The sequence below is a fragment of the Cuculus canorus genome, chromosome 8 (genome assembly GCF_017976375.1).
Source record: "Cuculus canorus isolate bCucCan1 chromosome 8, bCucCan1.pri, whole genome shotgun sequence".
NCBI lineage: Eukaryota > Metazoa > Chordata > Aves > Cuculiformes > Cuculidae > Cuculus > Cuculus canorus.
The window spans coordinates 2,916,420-2,937,281 of NC_071408.1; the positions used below are offsets into that span (position 1 = coordinate 2,916,420).

General features: G+C 47.6%; 1 protein-coding gene across 3 annotated transcripts in view; it reads left to right on the top strand.

Annotated features, from left to right (window-relative positions):
- Positions 1-20,862, top strand: part of PLA2G4A (phospholipase A2 group IVA) — a 225,138-nt gene that overhangs the window by 136,408 nt on the left and 67,868 nt on the right. Inside the window, exon 1 of one of the 3 annotated variants that reach the window (XM_054073590.1) lies at positions 4,061-4,164. The exons of the other annotated variants lie outside the window; for them this stretch is intronic. The gene's annotated coding sequence lies outside the window, so the exon portion shown is untranslated. Of the gene's footprint in view, positions 1-4,060; positions 4,165-20,862 lie in introns of those variants that run through there. 3 annotated transcript variants of the gene reach the window in all.

Sequence of the window (20,862 nt, forward strand, 5' to 3'; positions counted from 1 at the left end):
AGGTTCTTGAAGAAATAGGATTAAGACCAAAAATAACTTTCGTGATAGTATATGAAATAACAGGAACAGTCATAATGAAAAAGAAAGGGTTTCGTTTGTCCTTGCGTCAAAAGAAGGGAAGAGGAATATTTGCTCGCTAGTTAGTCAGCTCCTTATCAAGAGTCTGCGTTGTTTCCTTGGACAGGGAGAAATCAGAGTTTTGCTACTCAGACCTAAGTCAGGGCGTTTTGATAGAAATACTGGAGTTCCCCTGTTTGTTGGGTTTTGTGTTTATTATTTTTGCAACTGCTATCTGTAAAGCCACAAAAAAAAAAAAAAAAAGAAAAAAAAAGAAAATGACCACAGCCATCCCCTGGAAATGGTGTTTTGCATAAATTTCAAAACAAGAGAAAGAGAGCTGGAGATTAAGCCTTGGTTTGCAGATAACCCTTCCTTGGCACAGTTCAGGGACAGCCCATCAAGCCTGTCGCCAACATGTGCCTCCACAGAAGTTTGCATGAGGCTGGTGGTGCAGGACTGTACTGGGATGGAGACACCTTCGTCAAACAACAAGAATCCTAGGAACACAGCTCATTCTTGTGCTGGAGCGGTGGCTGCCTCTGGTCACCTCTGAGACACACGCAGCTTCTGGAAACTCTGCCTCTCGAGCACTCAGCAGCACGTGGTACATGTCGTAGGCACTCCAAATGAAGAGCTCAGGAAAGGTGGTCATATTCTCAGTCCATCACCAGTGAAAGGGAAGAAAGTAACTTCCCAAGAGCAATCATATTCATGCCTCTGTACTCGGCACTGCTGAGACCGCACCTCGAATACTGTGTTCAGTTCTGGGCCCCTCACCACAAGAAGGATGTTGAGGCTCTGGAGCGTGTCCAGAGAAGAGCAACAAAGCTGGTGAGGGGCTGGAGAACGTCTGACGAGGAGCGGCTGAGAGAGCTGGGGTTGTTTAGCCTTGAGAAGAGGAGGCTGAGGGGAGACCTTATTGCTCTCCACAACTGCCTGAAAGGAGGTTGTGGAGAGGAGGGAGCTGGGCTCTTCTCCCAAGTGACAGGGGACAGGACAAGGGGGAATGGGCTCAAGCTCCGTCAGGGGAGGTTCAGATTGGATATCAGAAAAAAATTCTTCACAGAAAGAGTCATTGGGCACTGGCAGAGGCTGCCCAGGGAGGTGGTCGAGTCGCCTTCCCTGGAGGTGTTTAAGGAACGGGTGGATGAAGTGCTGAGGGACATGGTTTAGGGAGTGTTAGGAACGGTTGGACTCGATGATCCAGTGGGTCCTTTCCAACCTGGTGATTCTGTGATTCTACATCTCCTAAGTCCATTACTGAGCTCTTCTGACACATTTCAGAGAGTCCTTTCCTACCAAAAGATGAGTTGATGGTGATCTCCAGACAGCAGTTGACGTGGAAGTCCAAAGGACCTGAATAATGACACCATCGTGGTTTAGCTGCATTTTTCTGGTTAATGTTCCCTCAAATAGGCACGGCGAGGAAGCGGGCAAAGAGGCTGTCCACATCAAATAAGTGCTTTCTGAGCTGGCAGTCCTAGGCTTTCTAAACATAAACTTGCCCTTCTTTGTGACAGCACTTACAGGGCAGCACTTTCCTACCATGCCTTTTTTTCCTTACAAGATGAGACAGAGAACTGGGTTAAAAGTAATGGCCAGAGTTGCTCAGCTCTCGCAGTGCATCATAGCAGGAGACCAGTAAGAAGACGGAGAAACTGAGGTTTCTGGCTTGCATCGCTTTGCACCGAGGAGTGGCTTCCTGTCCTCTAATTGTGGCTACCAGTTTACTACACATTAGGGAACCTTGTTAAGAGAATGGGAATGCCACTTATTTACCTCTCACTTGGGGAAGTGTACCCTTTGGTTTACTGGGCTTTGAGGAGGTCCTAGTTGAGTCATTTAAGCCATTTTTTTTCCTTTTATCTCAGCTTTTTTTATGGCTTTTTTCAAAGGAGCGAGTTCCTATTTAGACACAAAATATGTTAAAGTCCCAGCGAATTCCATCGTGGAACTTAAAAGCGGGTATTTGGAAAGACCTTGATGTCAACATCAAAGCGAAACCCAGTCTCATCTTTGGGTGTCTCTAGAGCACTGGCTTCTTCGAGATCTGTTACGTGGAGAGTGCCTGCGCACGCAGCAGGCGAACCCACCAGGTCCTCCCACCGATTCACTGTGAAGGTCGGAAACCTAGGTGGGAATTATTTTTTTTTGCATTAAAAGATGCAGCAAATACTGCAATAATTCACCATATATATATATATATATATATATATAATCATCGAATGTCCTGAGTTGGAAGGGACCCACAAAGATCATCAAGTCCAACTCCTGTCCGTGCATAGTGTGTCTGAGGGTGTTGTCCAAATGCTTCTCGCTCTTCACGTGGGTGAATTCTGCATGAACCCCCAAATCCAGCCAAGACTGCTGTGTAAAGGAAACCACCACCCTCAGCATCCTTAACCGAATCAATTTGCTGAGCCTTGTCCAACCTGACCTTGAATGTTTCCAGGGATGGGGCATCGACCACCACTCTGGGCAACCTGTGCCGGTGTTTCATCGCCCTCATCATAAAAATTGTCTTCCTTATGTCTAGTCTGAATCTTCCCTCTTTTAAACCATTACCTTTGACCCGTTGCATAATTCAGTGTTCCAAAATATACTGAATATAGAAAATATACTTCAATTTGAAATGCTTTAAAGCAAAGCAGAAAAAAAAAAACATGGAAAGGGAAACTTTAAGGTCATTGCAAAAGGCAAAAGTGATGGAATTAATAAAAATGAATGTGTTGGCATTAAAACCAACCCAAAGGAGCTAGCTGCTTCCCTTCATCTCCTCCTTCCCCCTTCCCCTTCCTCCAGGAAAGGCCATTGCACGCAACCAAAATGTGCAAAGTTGAACTTCCAGGCGCAACCAAAATGTGCAATGAACTTCCAGACATGTTGAACTTCCAGACGCGGAGCCAGGTCTGGAATGTGAGGAAGGCGCCATGGGGGTGGTTCAGGCTCTTCTAACCCCCAGGTGAGAGGGTGGCAGCAGCCTGGCGGTGGGAAGGCATGGAGCGGCATGGACTGGCTCCCATGCCTGTGTAAGCTCAGCTTCTTCCTCTTCCTGAGCCTCAGGGTGCAAAAAACGCACCAGCCGGGCTCTCCGGCTCACAGGTTGGATATCAGAAAAAAATTCTTCACAGAAAGAGTCCTAGGGCACTGGAACAGCTGCCCAGGGAGGTGGTGGAGTCACCTTCCCTGGAGGTGTTTAAGGAACGGGTGGATGAAGTGCTGAGGGACATGGTTTAGGGAGTGTTAGGAATGGTTGGACTCGATGATCCAATGGGTCCTTTCCAACCTGGTGATTCTGTGATAGAATCATAGGATGGTTTGGGTTGGAAGGGACCTCCAAGCCCATCCATTGCCACCCCTGCCATGCGCAGGAACACCTCCCACTGGATCAGGTTGGTCCAAGCCCCATCCAAGCTGGTCTTGGACACCTCCAGGGATGGGGCAGCCACCACTGCTCTGGACAACCTGTGCAACATTTCCCCTTAAGATCTCATCTCAATCTCCCCTCTTTCAGCTGAAAATTCATCCTTTTCCTGCGCTCCCTGATCCAGAGCCCCTCCCCAGCCTTCCTGCAGCCCCTTCCAGCACTGCAAGCTGCTCCAGGGTCTCCTCGGAGCCTTCTCCTCTGGAGGCTGAACATCCCCAATGGTAATACAGAGCTACTCGTGCTGTGGTTTGCACTCGGAACCTGATGCTGCTCAGAGTTACGGATTACTGTAAATAAACAAAGTGCAAATCGAGGAACGGCGCAGAGCTCCCTGCAGCCTTCTCTTGTCCGGGCTGGACGTCCCCGGCTGCCTCTCCTCTTACGGGAGGTGGCTTTGATGCCATTTGGAGGGTTTTGATGCCAGTTGGAAGCTCGGATGCCATTTGGAAGCTCGGATGCTTCTGGATGGTTTTGATGCCGTCGGGGCAGCTCAGTCCCGCGGAAGGGAAAAGCCTCTCCCTTAAGGTAGCCGGGACTGACCTCGGCTCCGCCGCGCGCGGCTGCAGCCGGACCGCCGGGTCCTCCTTAAGAGGCGGCGGGAGGGGCCCCGCGCCCCGCGCTGAAAAGAGCCGCGTGCGGGATGGGGGGGCGCTGGACGCTGCCCCGGGCCCGCGGCTGTGCGTGAGCGCTGCGGGGAGCCGGGGGGGGACCTGGAGGGGGCTGCAGCTGGGGCTTGGGGGGGGGACCTGGAGGGGGCTGCAGCTGGGGCTTGGGGGTAGCTGGAGCTTGAGGGGCTGGAGCTTGCGGGGGAGCTGGGGCTTGAGGGGCTGGAGCTTGGGGGAGCTGGAGCTTGGGCTGGAGCTTGGGGCGGGGGCTGGGGCTTGGGGGGAGCTTGGGCTGGAGCTTGTGGGGACCTGGAGCTTGGGGGGGGCTTGTGGGGAGCTGGAGCTTGGGGGGAGCTTGAGGGGCTGGAGCTGGAGCTGGGGGGTGCTGGGGACCTTGTGGAGCCGGAGCAGGGTGGGCTTGGGTGCTGGGGTGCTAGAGGCTTGGAGCTGGGCTTCTGGGGAGCTTGTGGGGCTGGAGCTGGGGTGCTGGGGAGCCTGGGGGGTGCAGCGCTGGGGAGCTTGTGGGGCTGGAGCAGGGGGAGCCTGGGCAGCTGGGGTGCTACTGGGGAGTGCTGGGGGGCTTGGGGTGCTGCTGGGAGCTGGGAGCGGGGGGTAGCCGGGCAGGGATGCCGGGAGCCTGTGCTGCGGGGAGGGGAAGGAGGAGGAGCTGGGGGAGCCTGTCCCGCCGGAGGGGGGGGCGCGGGGGTGGGAGCGGAGTTTGGGGTGCGGGGGCAGCCGGCCGAGCCGAGCGAAGCCTTCCCGCGGCGAGGGGGGGGGGGGGCGCGAGTGCATCCCCCCTGTGCCCCCCCCAGCCTGGGGCAGCTCTGACCCAGCCCCTGCCCTGCCCTCCCAGCCTGGAGTGGATCTGCCCCTCCTGGTGCCCCCAGTCCCTGTACCCCCAGCCGGGGAGGTTCTGCTCCCGTCCCACATCCCTGTGCCCCTAGCCTGGAGCAGTTCTGCCCCTGCTGATCCCCCCCAGGCCCTGTGCCTCCAGCCCAGGTGACTCTGCCCTTGCTGATGCCCCCGGCTCCTGTCCCTGTGTCCCCAGCCCAGGGTGGCTCTGCCTTCTGTCCCTGTGTCCCCAGCCCAGGGTGGCTCTGCCCTGCTGATGCCCTCAGCCCCTGTCGCTGTGCCTCCAGCCTGGAGCGCTTCTGCCCCTGCTGATGCCCTCAGCCCAGGGCAGTTCTGCCCCAACCTTTGTCCTTGTGCCCCCAGCCCAGGGCAGTTCTGCCCCATGCCCCCAACCTGGGCTGTTTCTGCCCTTGCAGATGCCCCCAGCCCAGGGTGGCTCTGCTCCGCTGATGCCCCCAACCCTTGTCCCTGTGCCCCCAGCCTGGGGTAGTTCTTCCCCTGCTGATGCCCTCAGCCCAGGGCGATTCTGCCCTCCGTCCTTGTGTCCCAACCCGGAGTGGCTCTGCCCTGCTGATGCCCCCAGCCCAGGGCGTTTCTGCCCCTGTCCCCGTGCCCCCAGCCCAGGGAGGTTCTGTCCCTGTGCCCCCGCTCCTGGAGCCCAGGTTGGCTGCAGCTGCCTTTGCCTCCGCTTGTCCCCACGCGTTGGGAGCGATGAAGCAATCCCCGTTGAAACGTGTGGGGAAGTGAAGCGTCACATGTGTTAGGGAGGAATCTTGAAAAGTGCCTGTGACAGCTGCTTTTCTTTCGAGTCTGGTGTGAAATGGCCTGAAGTTGTGTCAGGACAGGTTCAGATTGGATTGTGGGGAAGATTTCTTCCTTCAAAGGGCTCTGGGCACTGGAAAAGCTGCCCAGGGAGGTGATGGAGTCCCCATCTTTGGAGGTGTTTAAAAGATGGGCAGACGAGATGCTCAGAGATATGATTTAGTAAGGTTGGATGGGTATGGTTGGACCCGATGGCCTCGAAGCTCTTTTCTAACAAAGAGATTCTGTGAAAAAACATGCACAAGATTTCCTGTTTGCGACCCGTGGCAAGTGCCTGTTCGATAGAACTGTGATCACAAGCCGTCATCCCTCATTTTTCTGTGCTTACATGTTCCTCTTTGGGATCAAGCGTACACACTTTGGTGGGCAGTGGTTAATTTGTCATCCTGGTTGGTGTCCCATCCCACTGTGTTGCTGGGAGCGGGCGCTGCCGCGGTGGTATGACCGGTTCCTGCACAGGTGGCTGTGCTCCCCGTGTTCCTCAAGATCTATCCCCGTCCCCAAGCAGCTGCTGACAGTGGCTTTGAACCTCTGGGCTGTGGACCAGGAGCTGCTGAGGCTCTGGTGTCCCTCAGCTCTGTGACCCTATGAGAACATGGCCATTGGCACCTTGCGTCGTACCATCGGGGAGAATCCCTTTGGCCACCTGAGCTGGGGAGTGTGACATGTTTGGCTTGGGGGGTCCTTGCGGATGAAATCATGCAAAATCTGAAACCCGATAAAGATCTAATCCCAAGTGAGGAGCGATGGTGCAGGAAGGGCTTCTAATTGCCATGGATGCTTCTAGCATGAAGATGGTCTTCTGCTCTTCTGTAGGCCCAGATGTACCTCATGAAACAGTTGATTCATAGCAGTGGCTGCTCTGTGGTTACCAAGAGGTGTTCAATCCACCAAGAATTTCAGAGAGAAATGGTGTATAAAAACCTGATGTGTTTATTCTCTTTGTTAGGGGTACGTTTGGCTTAGGCAGTGTGGGGTTTAAGTGGTCCTCTGCCAGTGCTGTGTCTCAATCTCCACTTTGTCCCTCTACAGCCACCTTTCTGCGCTCTTGTTCTGCTGTGACGGGGATGTGTAACCAAAGAGAAACGGAAATGCTTATTCTTGAATCACAGAATTTAATCTCCTTCTGCATGGCCAGTTAATGTGCACTGGAAAACTACCAGTTTGACTCTTGGCGCAAAGCGCTGTTTACGATTTGTTTTTCTTAGAAGAATTGGACAAAAAAAGCAAAAAAAAAAGAAAATTCCAATGAAGTTGCTTCACTAAGATCTCATACTTGATTTCTTCTTAGCTGGAATGTGTTTTACTGAATGCAATTATCGTATGGTGCCCTTCTTGTGTTTTCATCGTGCTTTGAATAGATTTTACTTGTCAACTGCCCTAACATAGCCAGAATAGGAAAAGCTTCAGCCAATCTGGTTTTGCCTTGGTGTAGATTTCAGTTGAAAAGTTTTAGTGATACATGAGGAAAAAGTACTGAGTATGGAGAGAGCCTGGGCTGTGTCCTTCAGAGATATTCCTCTAAAGCCCTTGAGGCATCAGTGATGTTATGGGTAAGCTCTGCTCTCTTCCTTGGTGTGTCTTCCTGACAGTACCATGGGATGGAATCCAGTGCAATGTAGCGATGACCTTCTAGGTACACATTGCTACATTGCACTGGATTCCATCCCATAATAATAGCAATAGAAATGGCTCTGCTTGAGTCTGATTTAATTGACATGCAGTAGTAAAGTATACGGCAACTTCTGTGACTTGCCCATGGGCTGGAGGATTTGCCAGTGCTGGCAGTAGCGCTGAAGCTGTTCTGGAGATCTGGAATTATGAATTCAGCGTGAATTAAGTTCATTGACCGGGTTGGGATGGAAGATATTGGGGACAGAACTGTGTGGCAGCCAGAGAAGGTGTCTCCTGTTTGTTCCCAGAGGTTCAAGTGTATGAAAACTGACTACAGAATGTGACTTGCACTGCAGGTAGAAGTTCAGGGTGTGGTGTGGTCCACAGTGAGTGTGTGGACTTGAATGGTGGGAGAGTAAGTTCGCATTTGTTCTTTACATGATGATCAGAGTTAGCTTGTTCCTTGATCTCAGGGGAGCAAAACAGTTTTTTGCTAATCATTTGCTTGACATTGATGGGGAAACCCATGCTTCAGGGGTTGGTCCAGAGAGATGTCAAAAATATCTGAGTCTTACAGTCTGGAGATTGTAGAATCATTAGGCTGGAAAAGACCTTTAAGATCTCTTTAAGTCCAACTGTCAGCCCCAAATCACCAGCCTACTAAACTGTTTGATGTTCCCTGTGCTCTTCACTAACAAAACCCAAACCAACTGAGATTAGCATGTCTGAAAGCACATTGCAATTTCCTACCTGCCAAGCTGCATCTGTCTGTTGTAATCCCATCAGAAACAGGCACATCATGCCCTATCCTTAGCTTCAGCTGCGAGTCAGCCCCGTGTGAGTTCAGCAAACAGTTCTGTCTCCAGCCTACCTTTGACTCTGTGAGATAAATGAGCCTGACAGCACCTGAACCGAGATGCAGACAACGCGAGCTCAGACCGTGCTTTATCCACTGAAATAATACACTTTAAACTTTATTTCAATGTATTTTTGGGTTGCTTTGCTGTCTTTTACAGCCTGTCGAGGACCAGGAGGGCTTGCTTTCGATAGAATCAAGTATTTTCTGACAGCTCTGGTGCAGCTGGTGTTTCAGCTCCCAGCTAAAGCCTGGGGGGACCAGTCACCAGTCTTTAAAATGAGTTTACAGCTGGTCTCTTTGTGTTCCATTTGCTTCTTTCTAAACAGAAATTCCATGTTATCTGTAGAAGAATTTCTCTTTGTATTCACAGGCAGTGGCCGCAGGGTTGGCTATCCTCTTGCTGAACTCGTCTGCCTTTGCTGTGCCTCGGTGATATAACTAGTCTGAAAAACAAATCCCAGAACCTGTCTTAGTAATGGAAATGATCTCACTGCTACCCTGGCTTAGAGTAACGTGATGCAGTAATAGAATGCTTCCAAAAGAACTCTCTCCTTTATAAAAAAAAGAAAACACTACGCTGGTATTCAGACTTTCCTGAGGGCTTTCATTCGTTGTTTACCTCAGAAATGATATGAATTTCCTGGCTGTACCAGTTTCCAGTAGCTTGTGTGTCAACGTCTGGAGCAGCATTACTCAACCCACGGTGCAGGGACGAGAAGTGGGACACGTGAAAGTGATCCGCAAAAAGGGAAAGCTCCAAAGAGATGGGTTTTTATTTTAAACAGATTTTGGGGGAAGTAACTGGGCAGTTTGGGACAATACTGGAAATGAGACTTGGTGGAATTCCCCTAGAAATAACAATTAATTCTTCAGTTTGGAAGTGTTGTATAGAAGGGGGTGATTCGTATTCAGGCTGCCCAGGGAGGTGGTTGAGTCACCATCCCTGGAGGTTTTTTAAAGACAGATAGATGAGGTGCTCAGGGACATGGTTTAGTGGCAGATAGGAATGGTTGGACTCGATGATCCAAGAGGTCTTTTCCAACCTGGTGATTCTATGAAAAATCAGGCTGAAGTGTAGATGGAGGGGAAAAGCGCCAGGCGTGTTGTAGCTTCTCTTCCCAAGAGGTTCTCCTTTTGACACTTCCCATCTCGGCTTGTGGTGGGGCTTCCAAGACCGTCAGTGTGCGTAGTGACGGAAGTGTTCCGGACCTGGGCTGACAAATACCGGCATCGTAGAAGTCGATGTGTGAGTGAGCTGCTCAGACTCTCCAAGAAATCCCTGGAGGGAAAACAAGCGCTTCCAGGATGAAAGTAGTGTGACTTTGAGGCAGATATCCAGCAGACCACATATAAATCATGTGCTAGGAGTGCCTCTTTCTCTCTGTTTGCGAACGCTATTTGGGTTTTGAGCTGCAATCCCCTTCCAGATGAGGGGTAGCACTGATAATGGTGCATCCTGGAGCTCAGAGCCAAGGATACAGTGCTGCTTTTTATCTGCTGATACGAATTACTGTGGCAGATGTTTGTAGGCTCAATTACTAAATTAAATGTTACTTGTTTATTTTCACCACCTTAGGATGCTGAAAGCATAGGTTTTGAAATACAAAGTAGGCTGTTTGCAAGCAAGAATCCTTGTCTCTGTCATTCCGCCTTCCCACGTGCAGGTTTAGGAAAGAGACAAAATAAAGGGTCAAAAGCTTCCACGTACATAAGTTCAGACCTATGCGTGCTTTGACTCGGTCCAGTTTGTGTGGTTTTTGTGGTGATCTGATAGTGAAGCTATTGAACTGACTTATCTTTGATATTTATCTGACATTTTCCTTAAAATGGCCTCAGCATAAATCAGTAAGACTTTCCATTTCTTTTCCTGGTGGTGTTATCAGTCAGGTACAGCAGTGCCTACATCCTGAGCCAAGAGCTGTAGGAATGTCCACTTTTATAATAAATTATCCTTTTATACTTATGGTGGTTATGAACTTACATATTTATTTGCACGTGCACATGGGTCTTAGTAAGATCTGTGCAAGAAATGGCAGTCCCAGCCCCAAGGGACTGTGTTTTAGATAACAAGCGTGATAAACAGGACTGATGTGTGGAATGCTGGAGGTGATGGAATAGGAAACGCAGTGGATGCGGTTGTATGGGCTGTTGCATTGCGTCTGCTCAGTTGCATTGGCCAGGCTATTAAGCAGAAGAATCTGGCTTTTGGAAAGTCTTGTATGTTAAGAGTGGGGGTGTTTTGCTTTGGCTTTATCTTCCCCGTTACCACATCTGTATCTCTGGGATGTGTAAATGGAGTTTCACTACTGGAATTGCACTCTTGCTGTGTTTAACTTACTGCGTTGTCACTTGGATGCTAAAAATAAATGCCCCCAAGTAGAGGGTTTATTCTGACCGGTTCCAAACCCCATTAATGTCGGTTGGAAAACAAACGCCACTGGTGAGTGATTGCTGTGCCAAAGCCAGGGAAGCTCTCACTGCAGCGTGAGCTCTTTGCGTGCTGTGTCGGAAGAGTTGTGCCTTTGCACTCGACATGCAAAAGCGCGACTCTAAGCAAAATCCTCAGCTGATGCCTAACACCCTAGTCCCATTAGGAAAAACCTACGGAGCTGCACCTCATTTTAGGGAGAAGGTGACTGTGCGGACCTGTGGAATCTAACTTATTATTTCTGGTTGTTTCTCTTGGGTATCATCTTTTCAAAATAACCTATAATGGAGAATTGTGAAAGATAGTGCACTTTTGAGGCAGCGTTGTTCTTTAAGTTTCAGAAATATGAACTTGAATGAGCTTCTGCAGTATTGATCATATCTTGATCTAGGCAATTTCTATATTAAACGAACCATTCTTATGCTGCTGTGTTGTTTGAATCCTTTTTCCTCCTAATCCAGAGAGAAGTGATAAGTTTCTAACCATAGCACTAAATGCAACATCCCATTATCTTTTGATAAAGGCATGAATGCACTCGATTTTCACAGCCATGGTGATTTTGGGCTGTGGTCTTTATGTGGAAGGCTACTTTCCTCTACTAGCTGTGAATCCTGGGCAGTGCTGCTGGAAGAGGGCAGAATGAATGACAACCGTAGCTTGTACGGCATCAGGGAGGAAAAAGCTAGGAAGCAAGCCCTGGCTTTTTCTTACAGCCAGTTCGTTTTTATGGGTTTGTGTGCGCTCAGTGATACTTGCAGACTCATTTTTTTTACTAGGCAGATTATGTTTCCTGTCGGAAGCTGGAGTGATGACTGTGCCGACAGTAACAAAACCCACTTCTTTACTAATGGCAAGATCTGCCCACATCTTGCATCTATCAGGCACGTTCCGCTTCGAATAGCACGTGCTCACATAGACCTTTCTGGTAAGTGACCGATTGCATTTGACTATGACACACCTCCGAGCGTTATTTTGCTTTTTATACTTAAATTCCTTTTTCCAGGAGCCCTAAATTTGTTAGGTTAATCAGCTCTTCAACTCTTCTGAAGCCTAATGAATATAGGTTTAATTTATAAGGAGGGGGGGTTGATATAGAGGAATTAAATAGCTTCTTTCTAAGCATTAAGTTAAATCTGAGGTGCAATTATATAGAAAAACCTGGAACTATTTATTGTAGTATCACCTTAGATGCTCTCTCCTCCCAAATCCAGTGTCGTGAGGAAATGGCCACTGTAATTATGGTGAATTTTATTAGGTGGGGGTGTCAGAGGAAAAAAAAAAGACTCTTTTGGGAGGGCTTATTTTTATGTGCTTTGGAGGTTTATCTTTTATAATTTAGGGACTGAAACAGCATAGGCATGAAAAGGATGTTGGATATGTAAAGCGGAAGGAAAATGGCTTTTGTTGCTTGTAAAACATTTTTTACCAGTGAATGCAAAGTATAGACTGGCTGCTCTGAATTAACTTTAGAGTGCAAACGTGATCAAACTCTCCCACAAAGTTTTAATAACTAATGTAGTTCTCTAGTGATAGCTTTCTGCTTTGAAAAGTTGACTTTTTGTTTTGGAACAAAACTTGTTGAACTGTGCTGAAAGATCTTCTCTCTATATTCCTGTGCCTGGGAATAAAGGCAGTCGTTCCCCTTGGAGCACTGAGCGGGTGTAGCGACCCTCGGAGTTGGCGAGGGAGGTAATATAAGCCCTCTGTGTCTGAACAAATAGATGAAAAGCTGTGCCAGTTTGGCAAGAGAGTAGTCATAGTTCATTGAAGTCTTGCAGAACTTTCTCTGGCTGACCAATCCTCCGTGCCTTGGAGAAAAGCATGGAAGTTCCGCTTACGCCCTGAATTTTGCAAAGCTGTTTTAACAAGGGAATGTGTAAATTTGGGGGTTCTCCTGACTTTGATTGTTGTCTTTTTACATCTTGAGTCATTGTTTATGGCTCCTTAGTGAATTAGATTGTTTGTATCGCATTTCGAAAGGCTGTGTTTTGAGGTTTGGGTAGCGAGCAGCTACTGCTTTTTTGGTAGTCTGTGGCTTTTGTTTGTTTTGTGTAACCTCTGGTGTAGCCAACCTCTTGGTACTGGTAGAATCGGATCACAGAGATCTTTGATATATCTTCCTGCTTATGATAAATAGAAAATTTTTCAATAACTCCCTTAAATGAAAACATTATTTTCAGTTTTAACCCATCTCCAAAGCCTTAGTTGGTGATCTGCATCCTTTAATAGTGGCTTAGGTCCTTCCCCTCATCCTCTCAAGTTTTGACGGTGTTGTCAGCAGCACTTGAGACGGTTGTCTAAAAAGGAAGCAAACATCACCCGATTCAAACCTTTCTTCCTAAATCTACGGAGATTGTGCTAGAGCTCTAGTGTTTTTGCAGTTGCTACCCTAAACTTGGTGAAAACGGTGGAGCAGAAAATTCAAGGCATTTTGATGTTACTTTGATAGTCCTTGGAAAAGAGGAGACGCGGGCACTTGTGGGCTGGTGCACAGATGGCAGAGGGAAGTGGGCACAGCAAGAACCTCAGAAGTCGAGAGACACGGTACGGAAAGAGGAAGCGCAAAGGGCCGGAATAAGCAGCTGCTCCCTTGTGTGGTCGCCAGGCAGGACGACAGCTTGCTGCAGCTGGGAGAGGAGGGCTGAGAAGGAGGCACCACCAAGTCCTACTTGGATCTGTAGAGAGAATCAAAACTGCCGAGGAAATGCTCTGCCGATGTCAGTTTGGCGTCAAACACAGGCTGGTAACCTGAGAGCTCTTTTTGTAGGTCCTACAAAGACCTCAAGGGCTGGAAGTCTATCCAGCAGGAGACTTGGCTCTGTTGAGTCCCATCAGGCTTTGCCCCAGGCTGTTTGGCTTTGTGTGGAAGTCACTAGTTAGAAGATGAACACTGCTGTTGGTGCACTTCCCGTTATGAAAATGTCCCACCACAGGCTTCTCAAGAAAATGGACATGGCAGTTGGGCTGTCCTGCTAGACCTAGTATTTATTTATTGAATCAATTGATTATAAAGGTATTTGGTGATGAAAAATGCAAAGAAGTCTTTCATAGTACAATTTTAGCACTTGGTCTCTCCCCTGAAGAACATATATATGTTCTATGAAGAACATAATAGATGCAGTACGGTGTTCAGTTCTGGGCCCCTCACCACAAGAAGGATGTTGAGGCTCTGGAGTGTGTCCAGAGAAGAGCAACGAAGCTGGTGAGGGGCTGGAGAATGAGTCTGACGAGGAGCGGCTGAGAGAGCTGGGGTTGTTTATCCTGGAGAAGAGGAGGCTGAGGGGAGACCTTATTGCTCTCTACAACTACCTGAAAGGAGGTTGTGGAGAGGAGGGAGCTGGGCTCTTCTCCCAAGGGACAGAGGACAGGACAAGGGGGAATGGCCTGAAGCTCCACCAGGGGAGGGTCAGACTGGATATCAGAAAAAAATTCTTCACAGAAAGAGTCATGGGGCACTGGAACAGCTGCCCAGGGAGGTGGTGGAGTCTCCTTCCCTGGAGGTGTTTAAGGAACAGGTGGATGAAGTGCTGAGGGACATGGTTTAGGGAGTGTTAGGAATGGTTGGACTCGATGATCCAGTGGGTCCTTTCCAACCTGGTGATTCTGTGATTCTGTGATTCAGTAGGGATGTCTGGATTTGTCTCTGTGCCTGTAGGACAGCTTTACATTACTTACTCAAACTCCATCTTGGCAACAGCCATACAATATTTCCATATGGATTTTACTTATTGCTTAGAAGAGTCTGAAAAAAAAAATATCTGTGTCAGAAGTTTGTTCATGACTGCTTTCACTAGAAAGTCCTTACAAATTCCTTGAGTCACCCTGACTCCTTTGTCATGCTCGAATGTTATGGTGAATGTTATGGTCCTCCCGACCAGAGGAAACGCAGCACAGTTGTCCCTTCACTGCAACCAGTGGCGAGAGCTCAAGGTTTGAGTAACTCGTCCAAAAGCAGAACGCAGCACAGTTGTAGTGTTGAGTCGCGTTGTGCAGACACTGGGAGTGGAGGATGACGAAACACCTTCTGTGTGCTGCCCTTCCTCCGTCCCAGCGGTGCCAGCGCGACAGCAGCCTGTGTGTGCCGAGTGCCGGGAACTCCAGGAGCCCTTTGGCTAACTTGCTCTGCACAGGAGTTGAATTGGAAAAGAATGTTAAAAGGCATCGAAAGGAAATATTTGCTTGACTTTCAGCTGAATTTCTTTTCTTGTTGACATGCCTTACTTGAACAGGAGCCAGCTGTTATTTTTACCTGCTCCTTGGGTTTTTAGCTGCTGTTGTGGTTGTCCTTTTGTGTGTAACCACTGCATAACTGTCATGCAGAAGAGTATCATCTACAGTAGAAGCCTGAGAGGATCAGGCAGCTTTGCAAGATTCTCTCTTCCTCAAAAAGTCAAACATAAATACTTAAACAAAAATTTAGTCTTAGACTAGACATAAAGAAGAATTTCTTCACCATGAGGGTGGTGAGGCCCTGGCCCAGGTTGCCCAGGGAAGCTGTGGCTGCCCCATCCCTGGAGGTGTTCCAGGCCAGGTTGGATGGGCCTTGGGCAGCCTGAGCCAGTGGGAGGTGTCCCTGCCCATGGCAGGGGGGGTGGAACTGGATGATCTTTAAGGTCCCTTTCAACCCAGACTATTCTATGACTCTATGGTCTCAGGGATCTGTGTCCTCCTTGGCTCGCTGTTATGTGCAAAAGTTGGGAGGTTCAGAGGTACCATTCTGTCTGTCCAACCAAATGCTCATAAGGCTTCTAACACTGCAGCACCTTGTTTCTGAGTTTTTGGTTTTTCTTTTTTGGTATGAACATAGAATTTTATTCTCCCCATTTATTCCCTTAAGGGATAAACCAGGGAAAACTGAAAGTAATTCAAAGGACAGTTTAACTGATTAATGCTTTTGTCTGATCTCACAAAGTCAAATTTTGAAAGAACACTGTTATAAACATCCTAAGAAGTCAATATTTGTATGTACAAAACAAAGCACCCTGAAAATGCTATGAATTTCCCTTTCTAATTTTAACCTCTGTTTTGACCATGTGTCATTATTTTATTATGAACAATAAATGAGAAAATATAGATTACCATTGAACCAGGCAATCCGTAGTGCTGCCCCATCCCTGGAGGTGTTCCAGGCCAGGTTGGCTGAGCCTTGGGCAGCCTGAGCCAGTGGGAGATGTCCCTGCCCATGGCAGGGAGGTGGAGCGGGATGATCTTTAGTGTCCCTTCTAACCCAAACTATTCTATTATACAGCAGGGACCAAAAAAAGGAATGTAAGTGTAGATGAGTTAAAGATGTGCAAGAATCACACTGTCATTATTTTAATAAACCTTTAAAAGGCAGTGGTCCAGAAACAGTTAGAAATTGGATGACTTCCCTGTTGTCACCAAGGGAGAATGAGGGATTTGGATTGAGGTCTTTGGAGTCTAAATCTCGTGCCCTAAAACATTCATAGAATCCTAGAATGGTTTGGGTTGGAAGGAACCTTAAAGATGACCCAGTTCCAGCCCCGTTGCCGTGGGCAGGGACATCCCACCAGATCAGGCTGCCCGGTAGTGGTTCTTTTTAAAGCGTTTCCTGGAGGCTTTGGCAGGCTCTCGGCTGGCAGCCTGCAGCGTAGGGATGAAAGTTCTGCCAAAGATCCAGGTAGGAATGAAATAGAGTGGAGTTTTTCTTCTTTCCTTCCCTACACCTAAGTTTTAAAGGAAGAGTGTCAACAAACAGCTCTGTCCAGCCGGGTGTTGCCCTTAAGATCATAAATCACAGAATTGCTAGGTTGGAAGAGACCTTGGAGATCACCAAGCCCAACCGTCCCTATAGAATTTAATTGTAGAAGTTGTTATTTAAGTGTTTGTATTTTTGTCTACACTTTTAAAGCTGCCACTGCTACGGAGCTTTTCTGTTTTGGAGAGTTTTAAACGTGCAGGGTACTCCGGGCACCGTTGTCTTCAAGTGTGAGATTGTGTTCTCTGATCCCTTCAGTTGGGCTTTCAAAAGGAAGAATACCCCTGAATGAGTAACTGTCATGCATGAACAGTTTATCTGTGGGAAAACGAAATTCCAAAATCCTACAGATAATGCTGGGGCTTTTTAAATTTTGCTTTTTCTTTATTGGAGTGCCCCTATAATGAATGGCTTGCATAGATGTTCTTGAAAAGATTTAAATAACAGGTGGACTTGACTAATGCACTGTAATTGTTTTTGTGGGGAATATAACCAAAGATTCTCCTCTTTCATGGAACTTCCATCAGATTTTTCACATTCTTCTTTGGTTTTTGGCCTTCTGGTTGGAAAAACAAGCTAACTGGTTCCCACATAAGCTACAGGGAGTCTGACCTATGCGGTGGGGAATCCTGATCAGCTGCTTGAGGTTTTTTTGACAAAGTTTAGATGGCAAAGTCTCAAAATATCTGTCCTGTGGCTTGGGTTTCTGTAGAAAAAGACAGTGATCTTTGATATTTTTAAAGAATATTTTTTTTGAGTCTGTCAACTGAGCTTTTCTTTTTTTACATTCAGGACTGTTTTTCATTTCTAGTGCAATTTCAATGGCAGCGAAATAAGTGACATTGGAGAGAAGTTATGTAAAGGTATTGCTGACTCTGTGAGCTCTTTAATTCTCAGATTAAATGAACTTTTTACTTTGAATTTACTCAATTCTGCTTTCTAATATTTCTGGAAGTTTGCCATGCAGTAAAACCGTGTGGGATGAGACTTTTTCTCATAACCTCTTCCAAACTGTTGTAGATGGTGTTTCTTGTCGACTCTCCTTTGTGCAAGCAGCATTTCTGTACGATAAACCATTGTGCCTGAAGTCTGTTGGTTCTTCCGGCCTGTAAGTAGTGTTCACGGTGAAAACAGAGCACTTGATTGGTAGGAATGTCACTGGGAATTTCCATGACTGATGTGAATTAGGTGCAAGTATTCAGGCAGAAACGCTTCCAGCCTCTTGGGCATTGCTGTTGGTAAGGTCATTACTTGCAGAGTGTATGAGAGGGATTTTTTTTTCTCTTGGACTAAACCCAGCTTAATTAAGTTCATTGCCGGAGCAAGTGGGATTTCCCTGACTCACCAGACTCACTTCCAGCAGGAGGTTCCTGCAACCTGGAGTTCTCCAGGAGGTGCTGGGCAGCTGGATGTAGAGAACTGGCTTGACACTTTCAACACTCTGGCTTCCTTGAGTTTGACTTCAGAAGTAACCTCCAGCAGTAGGTGGGGGGTAAATCTACCTTGCTCAAGATTTTGGTGATGTTTCCTGGGTTTCAGCCTCACTAGGACATTTCCTAGCACTCTTTTTTCCATTGAAAGGAAATCTTAGTTGCTCCATGCCACATGTAGTTTCAGTAATTGCTTACAGGCTGACAGGTCATCTTTCAAGAAGAGATTTGCCATCTTTTCATCTGTTACATCCTCTTCAGCAGGAAGTCGAATGTGGTTTCCCAATCATAAAATCTCCTGCCTAGCTATTGATGCGTGTCAGCTTCCTTGCCAAACTCATCCCAGAGCATCCTCCAGAAATGTGGCACAAAGGTTGAGCTCTTTTGCTTTTCTGCTTGGAATCCTTCCACCCCTACTCCCTTAGCAAGGAAAGCGTGGGAAGCACAGTCACTGCAGGAAAGCAAAGCACAAAATTCCTTTGTGATGGAAATGGAGGGATGGGGACTCTACGCTGACTAAGAGATAGACCTTGTTTCTGGTATGGGAAGATCGAAATGAAGAAATAACGTTGCTGTGATTTTTCTTTTTTCCCCAGGATGCTAAGCGAAATGATGTCAGAACAGATTATTTGTTAATTCTGATGTAGAATCACAGGATCAATCTGTAAACAAATAGAAATCTGTAATCTGATGTGATAAAAGTGGATGGTGACATTCATACCAGAAGCCTGAATCAGTACTTAGTTTATCCTGTACCCCTTTCTCTTCCCATATTAAATCAAGCATTAATGACTGTACCTGTGAGTCGCGCTTATTCACTTCGTTTTTAATTGTCCCTTTCTTTGATTTTTAAGAATTGGCCAACTTGGTATAAACAAACTCCCTTTTCTGATTTTTCTTGCACTCTTGAGGACATATTCTGGTGCTGACATTTATACTGTGCTGTGCTACTCATTTTCAGAGCCTTTCCGCTTGGCGAGGCTAACTGTGGAGTAGGCTTAGACTCAGCATGTAATAGGAAAATCTCATTTTTCTTCTTGCCCTTTGTGCTTGACATATGCTGTAAAACGGAATTATCTGTACTGGATCGACAACAAAATGAAAATGTTGCAGGAATAATCTCTGTGTGCAACTTCTTTTTGTGGAATTGCTCTGCTCTTGTCTCTCTTTAGAACCATAGAACCAGTTCGGTTGGAAGGAACCTTAAAGGTCATCTAGTTCCAAACCCCATCTCTTATCCATTCAGTCTGTCACAAGTGAAAATAAGCTGAGATCACAGAAGAGCCTGGATTCAAGCAGCAATCCACCTCTCCACTAATAGCTCGTGGCTTTTGATACCGTAATGCTGTGCCTGAAAGTTGAACGCTGAAAGCGTGGGTGAAAGTGAGATTTAGGGACTTAGTGGAAATCTGTCTCTGCGTTCCCTGATGGAGCGAAGCTGTAGCCAATTCCAGAGCCTTTTTGCTGTGGTCTTTTGTAAACTTGGGCATTTGTCAGTGAAACTTTGTGGTTAATCAGTCCAGCCAGCTTCGTTAATTTGGGTGATGTATGACCTAGTGGTGGTGTGGAGGCATCGCCTGCGCGGCGCTTTGCGCGTCCTTTGGGAAGGACTGCTGCCGGCCCTGGGAACAGCGTGGTTCACTGGCGATGCCACCAGGTATCAAGGAAACTAAACAATACAGGTTAATAACATTAAAGTGTTCTTGAAGATCTGCTTGGAGGTGCTGCTTGCCCTGCAGGCTGGCAAGGGTTGGGCTGCCACCAGCTTCAGCTTGAGCTCGGTTCTCTGTACGCATTCGTGATGCGGCCCTTAATTAGATAGTGATTTTGAGCGGTGTATAGTAGCAGTGTCAAGTGAGGATTTTGGGATCTTGGCTCTATTGACTGTAGATGTTTGAAGTAAACACTCTTCAAGGCTTTCTTTGTGTCCGAGTGTAATGGGTCGCTGCCTTTAGCGCTGTGGTGTGGCTCTTCTGCCGTGCTGAGGTTTGAGATACAGAAGTACATCACTGTGCTAAACCCAAATTCCATTGGTAACAGTGACGGCTTGCAAAGGGGGTGGTGTAATTGTATTAGGGTCAAGTAACTCAGTTGTGTTAACTCTGCTGTGAAGGATATAAGTGTTCAAGTCAAACATAGGTGCCTGCTGCCCCTTGGGTGTCCTGCTGGCTTCTGGCAGAGCATGGATACCTCTCCTTGGCAGCCCCCGGGTGCTGAGTGCCTGTCTTCCGCTACCTGCTTCTGCTTAACACACCCTGGAAGCAAACAAAGAGCTCCAATGTGGGGTCCTGCTAGCATGACTAGGGCTGGGATCTCTCATGCTGCTGGTTGGAGCTCTACGGGAAAGCAGGAGATCGAGCTTTGTGTGTCATATCAGAGCCTGTTTGCTGCCTGGCCCTTTTCTCCCTGTTCAGGGACTCTGCCTGTGTCTCTTTATCTCACAGTCTGTGCATGTGTTTGTGATACAGTTGTTGATTACGTGATCGCATATTTGTCTGTCTGCATGATCCTTGCCTCATCCATCAGAGAGGAGAGGCGGCGCTCAGGGATTCGTTGCGGCTCTGTAGTCAAAGAAGCTGTTGTTTGTAGGATCACAAATGTGTTTCCTGCAGACCTTGAAATAAGTAAAGCAGGAGGTTATGGGAAAAGGATGAACTCCTGTCTAAGCCAGTCGACCAGTGGAGTGGTGGTCTGGGGAACGGGAACTCTGCCTCTGGGATGCTAGCAAGGTAATTTGGACCAGGCTTCTCATCCGAGGGCAAACCTATTGCCTTATTTCCACAGATGGAGCAGTATCCTCAGCTTGGTTTCATCTGTGTGCTCAAGAGGAGTGCCCAAACTTGTTGGCAGCTGGTTGTGCAGTTGGGGGAAATGTGTGCTCTGTTTTATGATTTATAAGCTTCCTCTTCATTACAGTGATTTTATAACCCTCACTGCTCCCTTTTCTCGATTGCCTTTGCAGCTTGCTACAGCTCTTCAGAAACTGATGCGGCAGGGCTTGTTCTAGAAGGTTTTCAGGTGTTGTACTTTATTTTCACCTTAGGTC